Here is a 17,500-nt window from a genome sequence, read left to right as displayed (position 1 = left end):
TGATGATGATGATAATAATAATAATAATAATAATAATAATAATAATAATAATAATAATAATAATAATAATAATAATGATGATGATTACTATAATAATAATAATAATAATAATAATAATAATAATAATAATAATAATAATAATCTTAGCACAAACTTGTTTTTTTCTTCTGTAACTTGTGAGACTCCAGATCTCTCCTTTGGAGGGCGGCGACATCTGGTGTACATCGGTGAGGATGACATGAAAACATCATCAGTGGACATTCCGCTTCCGAAATAATGTCATGTGGAAAAAAAAAAAGAGTAATATTGCGTGATCAATAAACATTCAACCTAATGTCGTATATTTTTCCCTGGTTGGTGAACCAAGTACATGGAAGTTATGGGTGACTAAATTATGAAATATCTTTAAAATAAGATAATATTTTCCTTCGAATTCTTCATTAATTGAATAAAATGAAAATGAAAATAAACATAGAATTTTAAAAGCCAGAAGAATCACAAAAAATTAAGTCACCTATGCAAAAAGAAAGTAGTTTCATCTGCAAGGTATTTCAGTTTATCTTGCAGTGTGAATAACCTCAAATTATAATTCTTTTTGAAAACTAAATCTTGTATATCCCATTTTCTATACCTACTGTACAATTCTTATGCGGCAGATGGTAATTACATTGATCTGTTTCCTCATTACTACATAATTAGAGAATAGTAACATTCTAGGGGTTGATAATACTTGGTTAGTAAATACGTTCACAAACACACACACACACAAACACACACACATATATACATATATATATATATATATATATATATATATATATATATATGTGTGTGTGTGTGTGTATATATATAATGTATATATATAGATATATATATATATATATATATATATATATATATATATATATATATATATATATATGTGTGTGTGTGTATACATATATACAGACACACACACGCACATATATATATATATATATATATATATATATATATATATATATATATATATATATATATATATATATATATATGTGTGTGTGTGTGTGTGTGTGTGATAAATTTTGCACATTTAGACATGTTTTTCATATTCAAATAAGCCATATATATTTTTGATACATTAATGTCTGGATTCTCTTAACGACCTCGGGATCAGAGCCCCAGGCGAAATCACACAAAGACAAGAGCTTGTGTCCGGCCAGGAATATATATATATATATATATATATATATATATATATATATATATATATATATATATATATATATATATATATATATATATATATATATATATATATACACTATGTATATACTGTATAAATATATATTTTTAGGCTCAAGCCATGTCGTCGTGATGGAAGTTCCTTAAAGTAGCTTCCTAAGGGATATATGTACTAGAGTGATATTCCCAGAGAATTTTACCTTTAGGTACCCAGAATTCTAACTCCTGGCGCGAATATCCTTAAAATTTCTCCAAAGGATATCGCATAATATCAGCGGACGCATGCTTGACACGCCTCCATAGCAATCTGCACCCCAAACAGCATTTTGGCTTCGAGGAGGATGTGGCAAAAGGGAGCCGTCCAAAGGCTCTCCCCACTCTCGTAATACTTTTGGGAATACAACAGCGCCATTCCCACTACGGCGGACTTTCCTTTTTTTGTATCGATCTCGCTCGGTGATATTTCCTGGTGTTCTAACTTTTCGATCATTTTACAGGATTATTATTATGCTTTCTCCATCTTCTTCCGCCTCTGGAAAGTTGAGTATCGGGTCTTTACTATGAGTATATTTTAGCTCCTGTTTCACAATGAAATTAGAGTATTTTATTGTGTTTATGAGCTAGGCAAGTTACTGGAGGCGTCATGGCGCCATCGTTCGTTTAGCATGTGTTATTTAGATGGCAGAACGACTTCCAGTTTTTAATAGCTTTATTTAATTATTTTAATTATTTAGCTATTTAGGCAATTATTCTTGTAAGTTTGATAATGTGCATAATTTTTGTTTTCCCCTTTTCTCTGTCGATCGTATAGTTAGAGTTTCGGTGATTTAGGTAACCGAGATCTCGTATAGCCTAGGTAACCTTACCTAGACGTTTTACTATTTGTTCAGACTTTCCCCGGTTACTCTCGTGTATTGTTTTCATTCAGTGGAGACTGATACCTCCTAGAATGTTATGAAACATTACACATCTCTTTGGAGACTTAAGGGTAATCTCTTTCCCTCTGAGTGTAGCCTCAGGCTACAACTCCTAATAGCCGTGCCTTGAATTTTATTCAGACATGGTTAACTTAGGGATTGTCCTGCCTCTTCCCTTAACCGTTGGTTGTGGTATACCATCAGGTTTTGGGATTAGTCAGAATCTCAGAGTATTTAGTTTTATGTCGGCGACCTGCCGGCAGGGCGAATGGGTTGTAGGATACCATCATTCCCCTGCCGGCCAGGTGGCCGGTAATGGAGGTTAGCCCTCATTAGCTGCACTTGAAGTTATGGTAGGATACCATCTTCTTGCGACTAAAAGACTAGTCCTATGCCACAGTTCTCAGGGCTGAAGAGTGATTTTCTTTAGCTTAGGATACGTGGCACTGGAACTCTGTTTCTTCTTTGTTGAGAGGAGGCGGCAGCGCCACCATCCCCTTAACTGTGTCGGCAATCTCTGGGTTGGAGAACTGAGTCTCTCCTGTTCCCTGGGATTCTGCCGATACTGAAACAGAGTTTCTTTTACAGGTGGTAGGACTGACAATTTTTGCCAGTTCCTTTCACACTGGTTACAGGGCCCTGTTCCCTACCCCTCTGTCCTCTCTTGATGGCTGAGCCATTGTCTTTCTTTAGGCCAGCATCTTGCAACCTTACCTTTGCTGGTAGGTTGCCGGAGCCAGCCAGACTCCCTCTCTAGTCATGTCTTTGGCTGACGGCAGAGCATACTGCCACCAACCACATCATCTGTCGGCAAATGCCGGCCCAGTCGGCAGCCAAGATGGCTGCCGGCGACCATAATGGCCGTGAGAGGGAAGTCCCTTCTGTTCCCAAGGTTCTTCAGTCCTCCCTTGGACTGCTGCTACAGGTCCTGTTGCCGGGGTACTGACGGCCAGGCTGGCACAGATAGTGCTGACTCAGTTGGCAGCACGCCAACTGTACTGGTACTGCTGGACTTGCCGGCCGGCAGTGTATCGGCGGTACCTTGTCGGCAATAGTACTGTAACTGCATGGAAGCCTGAATGGTACATTCTCCCCTTCTATTAGAACCTTCTTTCTGGAAAAAGGCAGTCAAATTAGACGTTTACATCCTTAATTACTGTATACATTCACAGTAAGGAGTAGCCTTTTTTCCATGCTATCTCTCTCTCTCTCTCTCTCTCTCTAGCTAGCATGCCGGGTATGCCAGCAAGACCTAGCTATGCCAGCTACATGCCGGCTGAACTACTGTATATTTTATAAAGGTAGCCAGTATATCTGCATTATAGAATATACTGCAGATAGAAAACTACTATATAGTTTATATTAGTAGTTATTTCCAATACATTTTGGATATCCAGCACAGGCATTTGCTGAGCCCAATCCTATATTGAATGAATATGATTTCTTCAATATCCTGATTAGAAATCAGTATTAGGATTACCCTACAATATTAAACACTTCAAGGCAGGAGTAATACACTCCTGACCCTTAAAGTGTGGAGCCTTTTTCCTTGAGTGTCCCTGATCAGGAAACTCTATATTTTAATATAGTAGGAAGACTATAGCAAATAGGCTGCCTGGGATATACAAATATATGTCTTTATTTTCCTAGTCCAGCTGGCTTCATGCTAGATGGACCATACTGTCATATGCTACTATGAAGGCAGCATAATGACTAGACTACAATACATGATGTACGGTAGTCATTGAATAGCAATATAGACTTACTGCAATTAGAAAACTACAGTACTATCATACAGTAGTATTTTCTGACATACCTTGGGTACCCTTGTACGAGCATTCTGCTGGTACCGTTCATATATTGAATGAATAGTTTTCTTCAATATTCTGATCGAGAATCAGTCATCCTGACCTCACAGTATTAACATTATTTTGGGACAGTGATTTGATATTTCTCTACCCCTAGGGGTAAGAGTCCTTCTACTTGAAGTTACTCTATAGAGAAATCTCCATGTAGTTAATACTGAGGGGAGGCAACAGCATATGCTCACAGGGGTACACAAGTATGTATCTCCTACTATCCCTTTGTAGCTTACTATCCTAAGCTACTCTATTGTAAAGGACATTTGCATGTTGATTGTCAAGGAGATTATCCATTGTATACTCATTTGGTTTTCCTTTCTTTACAGGAGGAACACCAGATACCTTGTGCTGCAGTCCACTGCAAGGCCAAGAGTAAGTATTTTTAAGGTCATAATACTTACAGGTTTTATGCCCCATGCAATATTATTTCCGGATCCCTACATTATTGGAACCCACAGGTTTGCAATATATGTCGGACATTAATGTCCGAAGGTTTTGAAAATCCCAAGTCTACAGTGACTAGGGATACAGCTCAATAAAAATTACGCAACTGGGTGAGAGGCTTTCAAAAGATCTCTCCGGGACCTTTCCTACCTAATGATGGGATGAGTAAGCTACAATTTCCGGAAGCAAGTGAGGAAACAGTAGTGCCTCAGGAGTTAACTGCATCCCCTGACGGCCAGAAAACCTTTGGAATTAAGGGCAAGAAATGCCCCAAGGTAGTAGAGGAAAATGTTGCGTCGGAATTTCCTCCACCTGTGCCGCCTTTAGAGCCATCGATGTCGACATCTTCGTCTTCTACCCCTAATTTGGATAATGTGGTACAATTATGTATCCAACTGAAGAATCAAATAGAGAGCTTTCGTAGACAAAACGAAAAGCAGGAAGTAAAATGCAAGATAGATCCTCGTAAAGTTTCTCTTGTCACTTCCCAGGGGTCAGTCAAACGACCCATGAATCAAGACCTACCAACATGCTCCATAACCAATCCCTGGAGGTTCGCGGAGCAGATGCCGATTTCAAATGGCAATCTCTGCATCTCAGAGAAAATATGTGCTGTTCCTTTGGACAAAATTCAATTTTGGCCAACCTTTGATGCTTTCCCTAATTGTTAGGTTCAACTGAAGTACGAACCAAAGTCAAGAAAAGGAACGGAACTAAAGGAGGTCTTGATTCTTGACCATTATAAGGCACAGACTATCCTTTCAGGTAGTCTAAGAAAGGCGGGTTATTCAGAGTCGAAGGTATTCTCACTGAATAACGGACACCCTTTATTTCTTGCTCCTACTTCACTCTCATTCCCCTTTATGGGGAAGGCATTTACTTCTGTTGCCAAAGCGGTAGAGGCGGGTAAGCCATGTCCCACACTCGATGAGTGCAAGCCTTTGTCACCAGCTTTTCCCGGACAGGAAAAGGATTGGAAGGAAGTCCATTTGACATTTTCAGTAGGAAAATTAGACAAGGACGTCGCAAGTCGACAATTCAAGGTATGTCTCCCTAAATTGTCTGAGTTGCTCTTGTGTAATGAACAGGATTCAAAGGAGAGACTTGCGACATCCCTTTCTCTACAAAACTACATGGAGTTGTGTTCAACCTACAAGAGTACCCCAGACATACTCAGGGTCATAGCCAAAATGCATATGACTATCTTGGTGAAGGACCTTTACGCCTTTATGAAGGCTAGGAGAGCATGTAGAGAGTTTGTGTTCGCTGATGCAACAGTAAAACACGAAACAAGGAAGTTAATATCTTCCAAAATCTGGGGTAAAAACCTCTTCCCACACGAGGTCACTAAGGAAGTAATTAAGAACCCCACTATGGAGAACATAGGTCTTCTCCAAAAATGGGGCATTCCTTCAAAGAGAAAATCTTCTGTGGTTGTGGGTCCCCCAACCTAAAAAGAAGATTGGAAATGCTGGAAATATCCGGGCTGCTCAACAACATCCCACTATTCCAGTGACCACGATGCTGCAGGCAGATGGTCAAAAGTCTAAGCCTACTGACTACTCGAAGCATAAAGACGCTTCGGCTAGGAGGAACTTTCCCTCAGGATCGCAGGACCTTCGATCCTTTGGTCCAAAGTCTATTCAAGATGAGCCATTGATAGGAAACAGAAATGTCCCTACCATCATTTCCTTACCTTCTCCTACAGTTCAAAACCCTCCTGGAGGAGTATACCTGAGAGCTATAGAGCATACAGGTATTAAGAAAACTTTAGCTCATCGAGTTCCAGGGAAGGCTGTTTCGTGTTCACGAGAAGGACTCAAGATATCAATGAGCCATTTTGAACTTGTCACCACTCAACAAGTTCATAAAAAACAGCAAGTTCTGAATGTTAATCCTTCTGAACATATGAACCTTGTTCCAATTAAGGGTGTTCGTAGTTTTGTCAGACCTGAAAGGTGTCCTTCGGAACCTTCCAGTCAACCAACCCCCCTTCCTCCTATCTAGAATTCATGTTACAGGGAGTAACATTCATCCTAAGGAAGATACGTGTCAGACTCACAGTTCTAAGTATCTTCAAAGGATTGACGAACTTAGTCACGTCAAATTCAAGCCTAGAAATAGTTCAGGTATTAATATACCTGATCAAAAGGCTGGAGTGGGCAACACCCGAAGTGTCCGGCCAATGGCATTTAAGAGATGACCCAGTTCCTGGGACATCACGGATGCAAGATAGGCTTCTAGAAGTCTCGACTTTCTCCAGCTCAGGGGTTTCGATGTTTAAAAAACCATCAAAGCCCTCAGTCACATCAACTCTCCTCTCCTTTGGAAATATAAAAGGAACTCGTGAGGTCTGTCAAGAGACTCAGGTATTCAGTCAGAATACCAAAATGCCAACAGGAAAAAGAGCTAAACTTTCCCCAGTTCGCTATAGTGACAGTCCTGGTGCTAAGGACACACCGGAAGGATGCGTTAAGAGCTTGGAGAAAACACGCATCAAACGCTTGAAGAGATAAAAAAAAAGACCGAGATCGGTCCCTCTTTAATCGCTTCTCTAACAGAAATTAGAGCACGAAAGTCCCAAGACTCTGCTGGTCCTTTCATGGGTAGGGAAGCCCCCTCCACATAGATCAAGCTCCCTACGACTGATCTGGGACACCGAAGCGATAATAAGACGTCAGATTCGAACGTCTCATTCAGTCATGGGGAAGTTACCCATCCCTCTCTTAAAGGGACGGCACCTACCAGCAGTTCGTTTACAACTGATCCACGACTTTCTCCAGCTCAGGGGTTTCGATGTTTAAAAAACCATCAAAGCCCTCAGTCACATCAACTCTCCTCTCCTTTGGAAATATAAAAGGAACTCGTGAGGTCTGTCAAGAGACTCAGGTATTCAGTCAGAATACCAAAACGCCAACAGGAAAAAGAGCTAAACTTTCCCCAGTTCGCTATAGTGACAGTCCTGGTGCTAAGGACACACCGGAAGGATGCGTTAAGAGCTTGGAGAAAACACGCATCAAACGCTTGAAGAGATAAAAAAAAAGACCGAGATCGGTCCCTCTTTAATCGCTTCTCTAACAGAAATTAGAGCACGAAAGTCCCAAGACTCTGCTGGTCCTTTCATGGGTAGGGAAGCCCCCTCCACATAGATCAAGCTCCCTACGACTGATCTGGGACACCGAAGCGATAATAAGACGTCAGATTCGAACGTCTCATTCAGTCATGGGGAAGTTACCCATCCCTCTCTTAAAGGGACGGCACCTACCAGCAGTTCGTTTACAACTGATCCACGATGTGACGGTGGATAATCTATTTCGATACAAACCGATAGAGTTGGAATAGTCTATGGGCAAAGACATATTCCCTCCCAGATGGGAACAAGTCCCAGAACTGCAATTCGACCTCTTCATCACGAGCGTCTTCAAGAAACTACCTCGCTATATAGCCCCATACGAGGATCCTCTAGTGGGGCTGATAGACTAGATGAGGCTGGTCCTAGCTCTGACCCTAGGTATATTTCCGAAGATTCAGATATTAACTGCCTTTGTTTTATCAAAGAGAACCCAAACCCTGCATTTCATGATTTTCTCGCTCTAGCGGTTAGAAAAAGGTTTGGGATCTTAAAAGGCAATATAGAATTCTTAGAAGAATACAAGGCCAAGTCAACTAGAAGACAATATGAGTCTTCCTGGAAAAAGTGGGTTGCATTTGTCAAAGCAAAAGGACTGACAGAAATTCCAATGAACTTCTTTCTGTCCTTCTTTGTCCACCTTCATAGCCAATGTCTGGCGGCCAATACGATAAATACGTGCAAGTCAGCCTTGACTAGGCCTCTCCTATATACCTTTCAAGTGGATCTGGCGAATGAAATCTTTAATAAGATTCCGAAGGCATGTGCTAGGCTTAAGCCAGCGGTACCACCAAAGCCCATCTCTTGGTCTTTGGACAAGGTCTTACATTATGCCTCATCTGTGAACAATGAAGATTGTTCTCTTAAGGATCTAACCCTAAAGGTTATTTTTCTATTCGCTATCGCCTCCGGGGCTAGAGTTAGTGAAATAGTGGCCCTATCCAGAGATGAGGGTCACATTCAGTTCACGGAAGTGGGAGAACTGAATCTATTTCCTGATCCATCCTTTCTCGCTAAAAACCAGCTACCCACTAAGAGGTGGGGTCCCTGGAGAATCTGCCCTCTGAAGGAAGATGTCTCTCTATGTCCTGTAGAGTGTCTAAAGGTATATCTTCGTAGAACTTCAGACTTCAGGGGAGGACAGCTCTTTAAAGGAGAAACTTCTGGATCAAATTTATCCCTAAAACAACTAAGGGCGAAGCTCACCTACTTTATTCGTAGAGCGGATCCGGACAGTACTCCCACAAGTCATGATTCGAGAAAGATTGCTTCATCACTGAACTTCTTTCAGTATATGGACTTTGAGCGCCTTCGTTCATACACTGGATGGAAATCATCCAGAGTGTTTTACAAACACTATGCAAAACCAGTGCATGAACTGAAACACTTCGTAGTGACGGCAGGTAGTGTATTAAAACCTGCCCCCTAATTACTGTAGTAAACAGTTTTTGGTTTGGGACCTCACATGTCCTCGCACATGTAACGGATGAGAATCATCCAGAGTGTTCTACATACACTCTGCTTGACAAATCCATGATCTGAAGCAATATGTGGTGTCGCCAGGTAGAATATTTAACCGGCCGTCTAATTCTACGATGAACAGCTAATTGACTGGGAATGTCAATTAAAGGGAGAAGATGTCACCCTTCTTAGGTGTGACTTCTTTTAATTAAGTGTTACCATGATAACACTGGCTCTGTTCAAAATCCCAGGTGTGGAATTATACAGATAGCACTAGTGCCGGTGTACGAAGTACACAGTGCAGATAGAAGTAACCAGTACAGGAATTATGAAGAGAAATTGTTTTATAATTTTCTTCAGTCTGAGAGTGGCACTCATCATTTCTTCCTTCAAGAAGGAAATACAGTCTCTGTACATGTTACAGGTATAATCCCATTGTCATACTACATACGTTTTACTGAACTTCTTTTAGTCATTTATTAGTAATAAATGTCTATTAGAATGTAGTGCGTCCACCTTCGCTAGACAATTGTATGTATACATGCCAGAGTTCTTCAACTTACCAAAGTAAGTATCCCTCATATATTTGTATGCATCAAATAACAGATATAAGAGACACTGATGCTATTTTAGCAAATATACAATTATGAGACTATTTGTATATTCAGTGTGTACTTATGTTTGGTCATACTTTGTATGTTAACCTCAAGATCCCTTTTCTACTGTCTAGAATGACTCTTCCCTGTAGGAGGCAGGAAGCACTAACATTGGTTATGATTAGTGATGGGGACGAATAACGGTAACGTCCCTTGTCTCATGTGGTCCCCATGACCATAGAAAAGGTTGCTATAAGGTTAAGGCACTGATTAAAAATCCACAGATACACTAATGCTCTGGTATGCTTCCATCACAACGACATGGCTTGAGCCCAAAAAACGGATTTTGAGCGAAGCGAAAAATCTATTTTTTGGTGAGATGGCCATGTTGTCCTGATGGACCCACCCATCTCTTCTAAAAGAAAAGATCTTCACAGTATCCCTCCTGTGGTAGTGTATCTGTAGCACCACGCTCAATGCTACAAGGAATGTCCGCCGTAGTGGGAATGGGGCTGTTGTATTCCTAAGAGTATTACGAGAGCGAGGAGAGCCTTTGGACGGCTCCCTTTTGCCACATCCTCATCAAAGCCAAAATGCTGTTTGGGGTGCAGATTGCTTGGAGGCGTGTCAAGAACGCGTCCGCTGATATTATGCGATACTTTTGGAGAAATTTTAAGGATATTCGCGCCAGGAGTTAGAATTCTGGATACCTAAAGGTAAAATTCTCTGGGAATATCACTGTAGTACATATATCCCTTAGGAAGCTACTTAAAGGAACTTCCATCAGGATGACATGGCCATCTCACCAAAAAATAGATTTTTCGCTTCGCTCAAAATCCTATATATATATATATATATATATATATATATATATATATATATATATATATATATATATATATATATATATATATATATATATATATATATATATATATATATATATATATATATATATATATATATATATATATATATATATATATATATATATATATATATATATATATATATATATATATATATATATATATATATATATATATATATATATATATATATATATATATATATATATATATTACAAGGAAAATGACATTACTAAGCGAATCCTGCCCAGTTTCATCTGCTTCTATTTATCGAAGATTTATTTTGATACTTGTACTGTTCTTGAAATATTTCATTTTAATTGTTCATTAATTTTCTTGCAGTCTATTTAATTCCTTATTTCCTTATATCATTTTCTCAATGGGTTATATTTCTGTGTTGGAGACCTTGGGCTTATAGCATCCTGCTTTTCCAACAAGAGTTGTAGCTTAGCTAATAATAATAATAATAATAATAATAATAATAATAATAATAATAATAATAATAATAAAAACTCAGATCATAACTTGCCGGATATCAATCGATTCACCTGATCGAATAGTTTGGACGGACGATCGAAGCCGGACTCTCGTTCATCACCAATTATATCTGGGTCTCCCAAAAACTCTCGGAAGAACGGGTCGCGATACATCATTGGGATTTGGCGAGACATTTCTCTGCAAGGATAAAGACACTTTAATGTTCTCTTATAGGTTTATGGATATATGAGTTCGTGTGTTGTCTAAAACAATGGATTAGAATCACAGCAAGATTCGTATCCCATGTATAAGTATATGTATCCTAGTGTATCCGACCGGTGAAATATGACGGCTAAATTTTTAGATAGGTATGCAGACACACGCGCACACACGCACATACACAGACTAATCCAACCCTTTCCGCCCCTTTTCCCCCCTCCTATTTACAGCACACTAGTTTTGGAGAGTTTGTGGAAGGTTGTTGTTTTCAGATAGGTTGCCGTTTAGTGTAACAGGAATATATATATATAATATATATATATATATATATATATATATATATATATATATATATATATATATATATATATATATATATATATATATATATATATATATATACGCACACACAAATATATGTATATATATATATATATATATATATATATATATATATATATATATATATATATATATATATATATATATATATATACGCACACAAACACATAAATATATATATATATATATATATATATATATATATATATATATATATATATATATATATATATACATACGCACACACACATAAATATATATATATATATATATATATATATATATATATATATATATATATATATATATATATATATACGCACACACACATAAATATATATATATATATATATATATATATATATATATATATATATATATATATATATATACGTTCTGTTTATTACATACGGAATATTAATAGCATTAAGTCTTGTATTAGAACAGGTGTAATGTTTATATGTTTAAATTTTCCTTCTATAAAAAAGGATCGACAGGTCTATTGAACACAAATATGAACCAAACGAACTCTGCCAATTAATATTTCTCTGTTGATATATTTTTACATCAAGGGATTATTTTAGCACTTCAGAGGTAAAGAGTAAAGCATAAAATGTGACCTTGGAAATAATAGTTGATACAGACATTTAATAATTACAGGAAGAAAAGTCAAGATATATCTGCAAAAGTGCAAATTCGGTTTTTGGCCCAACCATAGGGAGTGGTGCCAATACCTTTCTACTTGTTCAAGGGTTTTAACTACAGTGTCTATTCCTTTATGGTAAAGACAGGATCCAGTGGATTACCACTTATATAGCTACAGAAAAATAACTACAAACCACTATAATGTAAAATATATTTCTTGATCGGTGCGAGATTTGAAGGGCGATGACGTCATAACCGGGAATCTTCAAACCTAAAATTCTGAAACTCGAACTGCTTGTCAACAGGCACTAGACAATTGCATTCCGCTCACACAGGTCTTCCTTTCACCAAGCCTTTTGTTCAAAATTAATTATCTTTCTCCAAAATCACTTCAAAATTTCCCTTCATCATTCTTTGATCATTTTACAATCGACGCCAAGTTTCTTATCTTCTTTCTTCACAATCGCAAGGGGAATTTTGTTACGATATTTTTCTTAACTTTTGCTGCCAATCAGTTGGTCCTCTCTCCCAGCAACAGAGAACTTTTGCTTAAGTAATCACCCGGTCTATCTTTATTTCTATTTATGGTAATATCTGATATCTTCGTCTTTAACAGGAATTAAATAACTTCACTCATTTCTTTTCACTGTTATCCTTTTCAACATACGGTTCCAGAATTTTGTTAACTCTAATTATATACAACATTGTACACATACGGATTAGTTTTACTTGTTTGTAATAATCAACACTGAAGCTCAATGCCTACTGTTCTTTTTATGAAGCTACACTTACGCCTTCAGTCACATTAAACTCTTACATTGCTCGCTAATTTGGACTTTATAGGACACTTAACATATAAAGAGACAGTGCCCTCGTTATTTGTGAATTTCCTTACGTATGCCACTCCATGGCAATGAATTCTTCAGTGCAATTGGTTTACAGGCCGATCATGAATGACAGACGCAATTGATAGTGTCATTGCCCTAGCTTGCAGGACAATACCCTAGAGAGTGGCCTATATATATATATATATATATATATATATATATATATATATATATATATATATATATATATATATATATATATATATATATATATATATATATATATATATATATATATATATATATGTATATATATATATATATATATATATATATATATATATATATATATATATATATATATATATATACATATATATATATATATATATATACATATATATGACAAGGGAGAGCTAGGCAATGGCTGCTGATGACTCAGCAAGTAGGCCCATAGACTCAACCCAAAACCCCCAATCATTAGCTCACTAGATGGTGATGTTGCAGGCACTACAAGAAACTGTCAATCTTGAGCAGTTGTCCCCTGTGTGGATTTTTGAGAGGAGACAAAAAAAGTGGATAAGATTCGGCTGTGACAGGTGCTACCACAAGAAGTGTGTTTATAGAGGCAAACATCACTGATGAAGATGTAACAAGCTTGAGATGGATTTGTCCCCTGTGTAGAGGAAGCCATAATGGCCAAGACAGCTATATTGAAAATGGAAGAGGAATTGAATTTGAAAGACCTTTATATAAACGTAAATGATGAGAAAATCACTGAATTAGAACACCGAATTGCGGAACTCACTGCGGACGGGCACATTCCACCCAGACCATTGATCTCAATGAGAAAGTTGATAATATACTGTATCGATGAATATGGAAGCAATTAAGTTAACACTTCAAACACCGATGGACCCAAAACGAGAAAAACTTACATATGCTGACAATGTTAAGGAAAATAATCTACTAGAAATTAAATCGACTAAAGCATCAGTTAAAATCTTTGACAGGAAAAATGCGGTCGAACGTGTACTTAAAGACATTCCAATTCTTAATACGAGGTTAACTTCAAATCGAAATGTTGTTGTAAAATTTGCTGACGAAGAGATCTGAGAGGAAGCATCAAACAAGATTCAAACCATGGTTGTCGACACCGAGACGAAGAAATTGGGAAAACTAAAACATAAAATAATGATATGCAATGTATACAATGAAGAAGATGAAGTATTATATGTTTGATTCAAAGAAATCGGTGTGTGGACCATATCCAAAACAGGGAGAACAAAATAATCCTGGTAAACAAGAAAAGTACTACAGGTGTAATTACCCACTACTTGTTGAAATTTGATTGTGAAGTTCAGAGGGCTATTCATGATAATGGTGTTAGTGTTGGTGATAGGTATCATGTGATCACCTACTACCACTGTCAGAGGTATGGACATTTTGAAAAAGATTGCAAGTTTAAGACTGATGACAAATTCTGCAGGAAATGTTCAGAAAAACATTCCACCAAAGGTTATAATTCACAGCAGGAAAAACGTATAAACTGCACTAAATTACGCAAAACAAATGACCACACAGGGAATTCAAGTAATTGCAAAGTTTACGACTTGAAATTGAAAAGGCTAGCAGAAAATACTGGTCATGGATATTAAGGATGTCATAAACTGTGGCTAGGTGCAGTTAGAATCAAAAGAACGCCGAAACTCGTGGGATATCTTTCGTTAAATGTCTTTATCGTTCCCATGACAAAACAGACAAGGTATTGCTCTTCTTACTACTTCTATGAAATGGGCGGAGCCTTCTCCAACCTTAGCGAACCAAAGACAGTAAAGGGCTGTCTTTGTTAGCAAAAGCATACAAAAGTTACAAATCGAGTTGCCATATTTCAATTCTTTATTATCATTTGACGTCTCAACTATCCACTGGAAATACAAAACACACGCATTATATATACAATTACTACTTTTTTCGTAGGAGGGGCCAAGTGGACACTCTGTAGGGAAGGGTCCCGGGGGGGGGGGGGGGGAGTCTCCACCTCACAACCCCTTGGCCCAGCCAGTCCGACACTGAGGAAATAAGGAAGTCAGTTCTGTTTTAGGAGGGGTGGAGAGAAGGTAAATGAGTAACCTTGATACAGCCTGTAAGATAGTGTATCATTGCCTAAATATTATTTGATAACCGTTAGTGTTTTAACAAATATTTTTAACTGTATTCATTATTAGTTGATTTGTAAAAGATAGCAGCAGTAGAATAAAGTGGTTGTTGTTGTTGGAAGTTTGATAAGTAACGAAATTTAAATATCACCATTGCATAATAGATAATCAGTGATATATACCATATATACTGATGACTTTATAACACCTTGAATATAATAAGAATTTATTACTTAGTATCGGAAATAAGTGGAGGTAAATAAGGACGTTATTACATTCTGGCAAAGGATATCAGAAATTTGTTTTATTGACAAATCATATAAAACTTACAAGCTTTTTAGTCTCAGAACGACGTATTTTCCGAAATTTTGTTATTAAACTATGATATACCTATTTTCCCAAAATGTATTCTCCTAAAAATTGTCTGAAAAAGACAATTTACAGATGGCCTAAGCAAAAAATTATTCCCCAAGCTAATACCGTGATTGCAAGTTATCAATGATTATATAATTGCCAGTAGCTTTTCCTTGAGAAATTACATTGTCCAGAGATGAAACTGACTTTTTATCAATTTCATGCACAACGTTCGCTCAGTCTTGATTCAAATAAGCTTAACTCTGTATGGTAAAGTCCCTATTTACAGTGATCAAGTGCCCGAATTACCACAACTATGTGGTGTTGGATGTGGGCTCTGGATTTGTTGAATTACTCTAGGTATATGGGCGCTTAACGAGCGAAAAACACATCACTATCCGTGAAGCTCTAGTTCGGAGTGTTCGAGCAATAGCCATCCTTACCAGCTCCTCCGCCTATTAAGATAGTAGTTGAACCATAATTTCTACAGCTGATACAGTTAGCGGGAAAGGGAAAACCAAATATTAAAATATCTCGAAAATAAATGTTTGATTGTCCCTTTAATCACTAAATCACTCTTTTAGAAGCTATACTCATGGATTCCTAGATATTTTCTCTCATTCTTCAGATTTTATTATGTGAGGATCTTTCTCTATCCACTGACATGTCTTGTTAGATATAAGTTTTTAAAAATTCTGGCTCCTCTATTTCTTTTTTTATCATTTGTGGATGTTTCTTTCATTCTTTAATCATATATTCATTAAACATTCACATTATTTTCAAAATGAAGGGCCTTCCCCTCCGGTGCTCGTCTTAGACAATCAATATTAGTTCCTAGCGTCTCACTATCCCTTCAGAAAAGAAATCTTCCCTAGCGGCAGCATGAAACACCTTCACTGGACCATTCCAATACGGAACTATTTGATATTTGCATGAAGCCAAGACAAGATATTCATCAGCTGGATTCAGAGATAGGGCATTTGGAGTACTGTATTCCATTTCTCTTATTCTTCGATATAACGATATAACAATCTCCATAAAAAAAACTTGCATTGTGAAGCCTGCCTCCATAAAAAATGGTGTCACTCAGATTATTTTTTTTTTATACAATTCATGTCTCATTCCTTTATTACTATTTCAGTTAAATGAAATATCTTGGTTGATTAAAAAAAAAAGAAAAAAAAATCGCGAAAATCTTTATACAGAGCACTTGAAGTATCTGGAGAACTACAAAATATAATGATCTAACTATATCGAGCCAGAAAAAAAACCAGACATGATATAACGTGTCAGAGGCCTTTGTCCTACAGTCCACTAGAAACAGGTACATTAGTTGTAATTGGAATCGAAAAATGAATTGGGGGAGTTTTGAAGACTATTTCAGATGTTGTAGCCTGTTAGGGATTTCCAAACGGCCTTCATGTTTTTTTTAAAGATAAGCTAGATACAGGAACTCTATATTGTTGGCTCGGCGGGGCTGCCTACTTCCCACTACCTCTTAGGGCCTCCCCCCTTCCCGCTGAGAGTGCAGGGCTCTCCCTTTCCGCTGGCTGGGCGGGGCTCCCCACTTCCCACTGGCAGTGTGGACCTCCCCCACTCCCACTGGCAGGGGGTTGCTGCCTCTCTTCCTGCTTGTAGGGCTGGGCTCCCCCTTTCCAGCTGGCAGGGCAGTGCTCCTACCTTCCTGCTGGCAGAGTGGGACTCCCATCATTCCTCTGGCAGGACCGGGCTCCAACCTTCCCGCTTGCAGTGCGGGGCTTCCCCTTCCCGATAGCAGGGTGGGGCTTCCCTCTTACTGCTGGCATGGCGGGTCATCCCTCTTACTGCTGGCATGGCGGGCTCCCCTCATCCAGCAGGTGGGGCAGGGCTCCCCCCTTCTCACCAGCATGACAGGGCTCCCCAATTCCCACTGGCAGCGTGGGGCTGCTCCAATCCTGCTGGCAGGGCGGAGCTTCCACTTTCCCGCTAGCAGGG

At 38.0% G+C, this 17,500-nt stretch overlaps 1 pseudogene; it reads right to left on the bottom strand.

Moving 5' to 3' along the window:
• The window catches only part of LOC137650920 (alpha-crystallin B chain-like), a 13,996-nt pseudogene extending 2,822 nt beyond the window's left edge, over positions 1-11,174 (bottom strand).
• Positions 11,175-17,500: the final 6,326 nt, after the last annotated feature.

The sequence above is a fragment of the Palaemon carinicauda genome, chromosome 12 (genome assembly GCF_036898095.1).
Source record: "Palaemon carinicauda isolate YSFRI2023 chromosome 12, ASM3689809v2, whole genome shotgun sequence".
Taxonomy (NCBI): Eukaryota; Metazoa; Arthropoda; class Malacostraca; order Decapoda; family Palaemonidae; genus Palaemon; species Palaemon carinicauda.
This window is presented reverse-complemented; position numbering and strand designations above follow the sequence as displayed.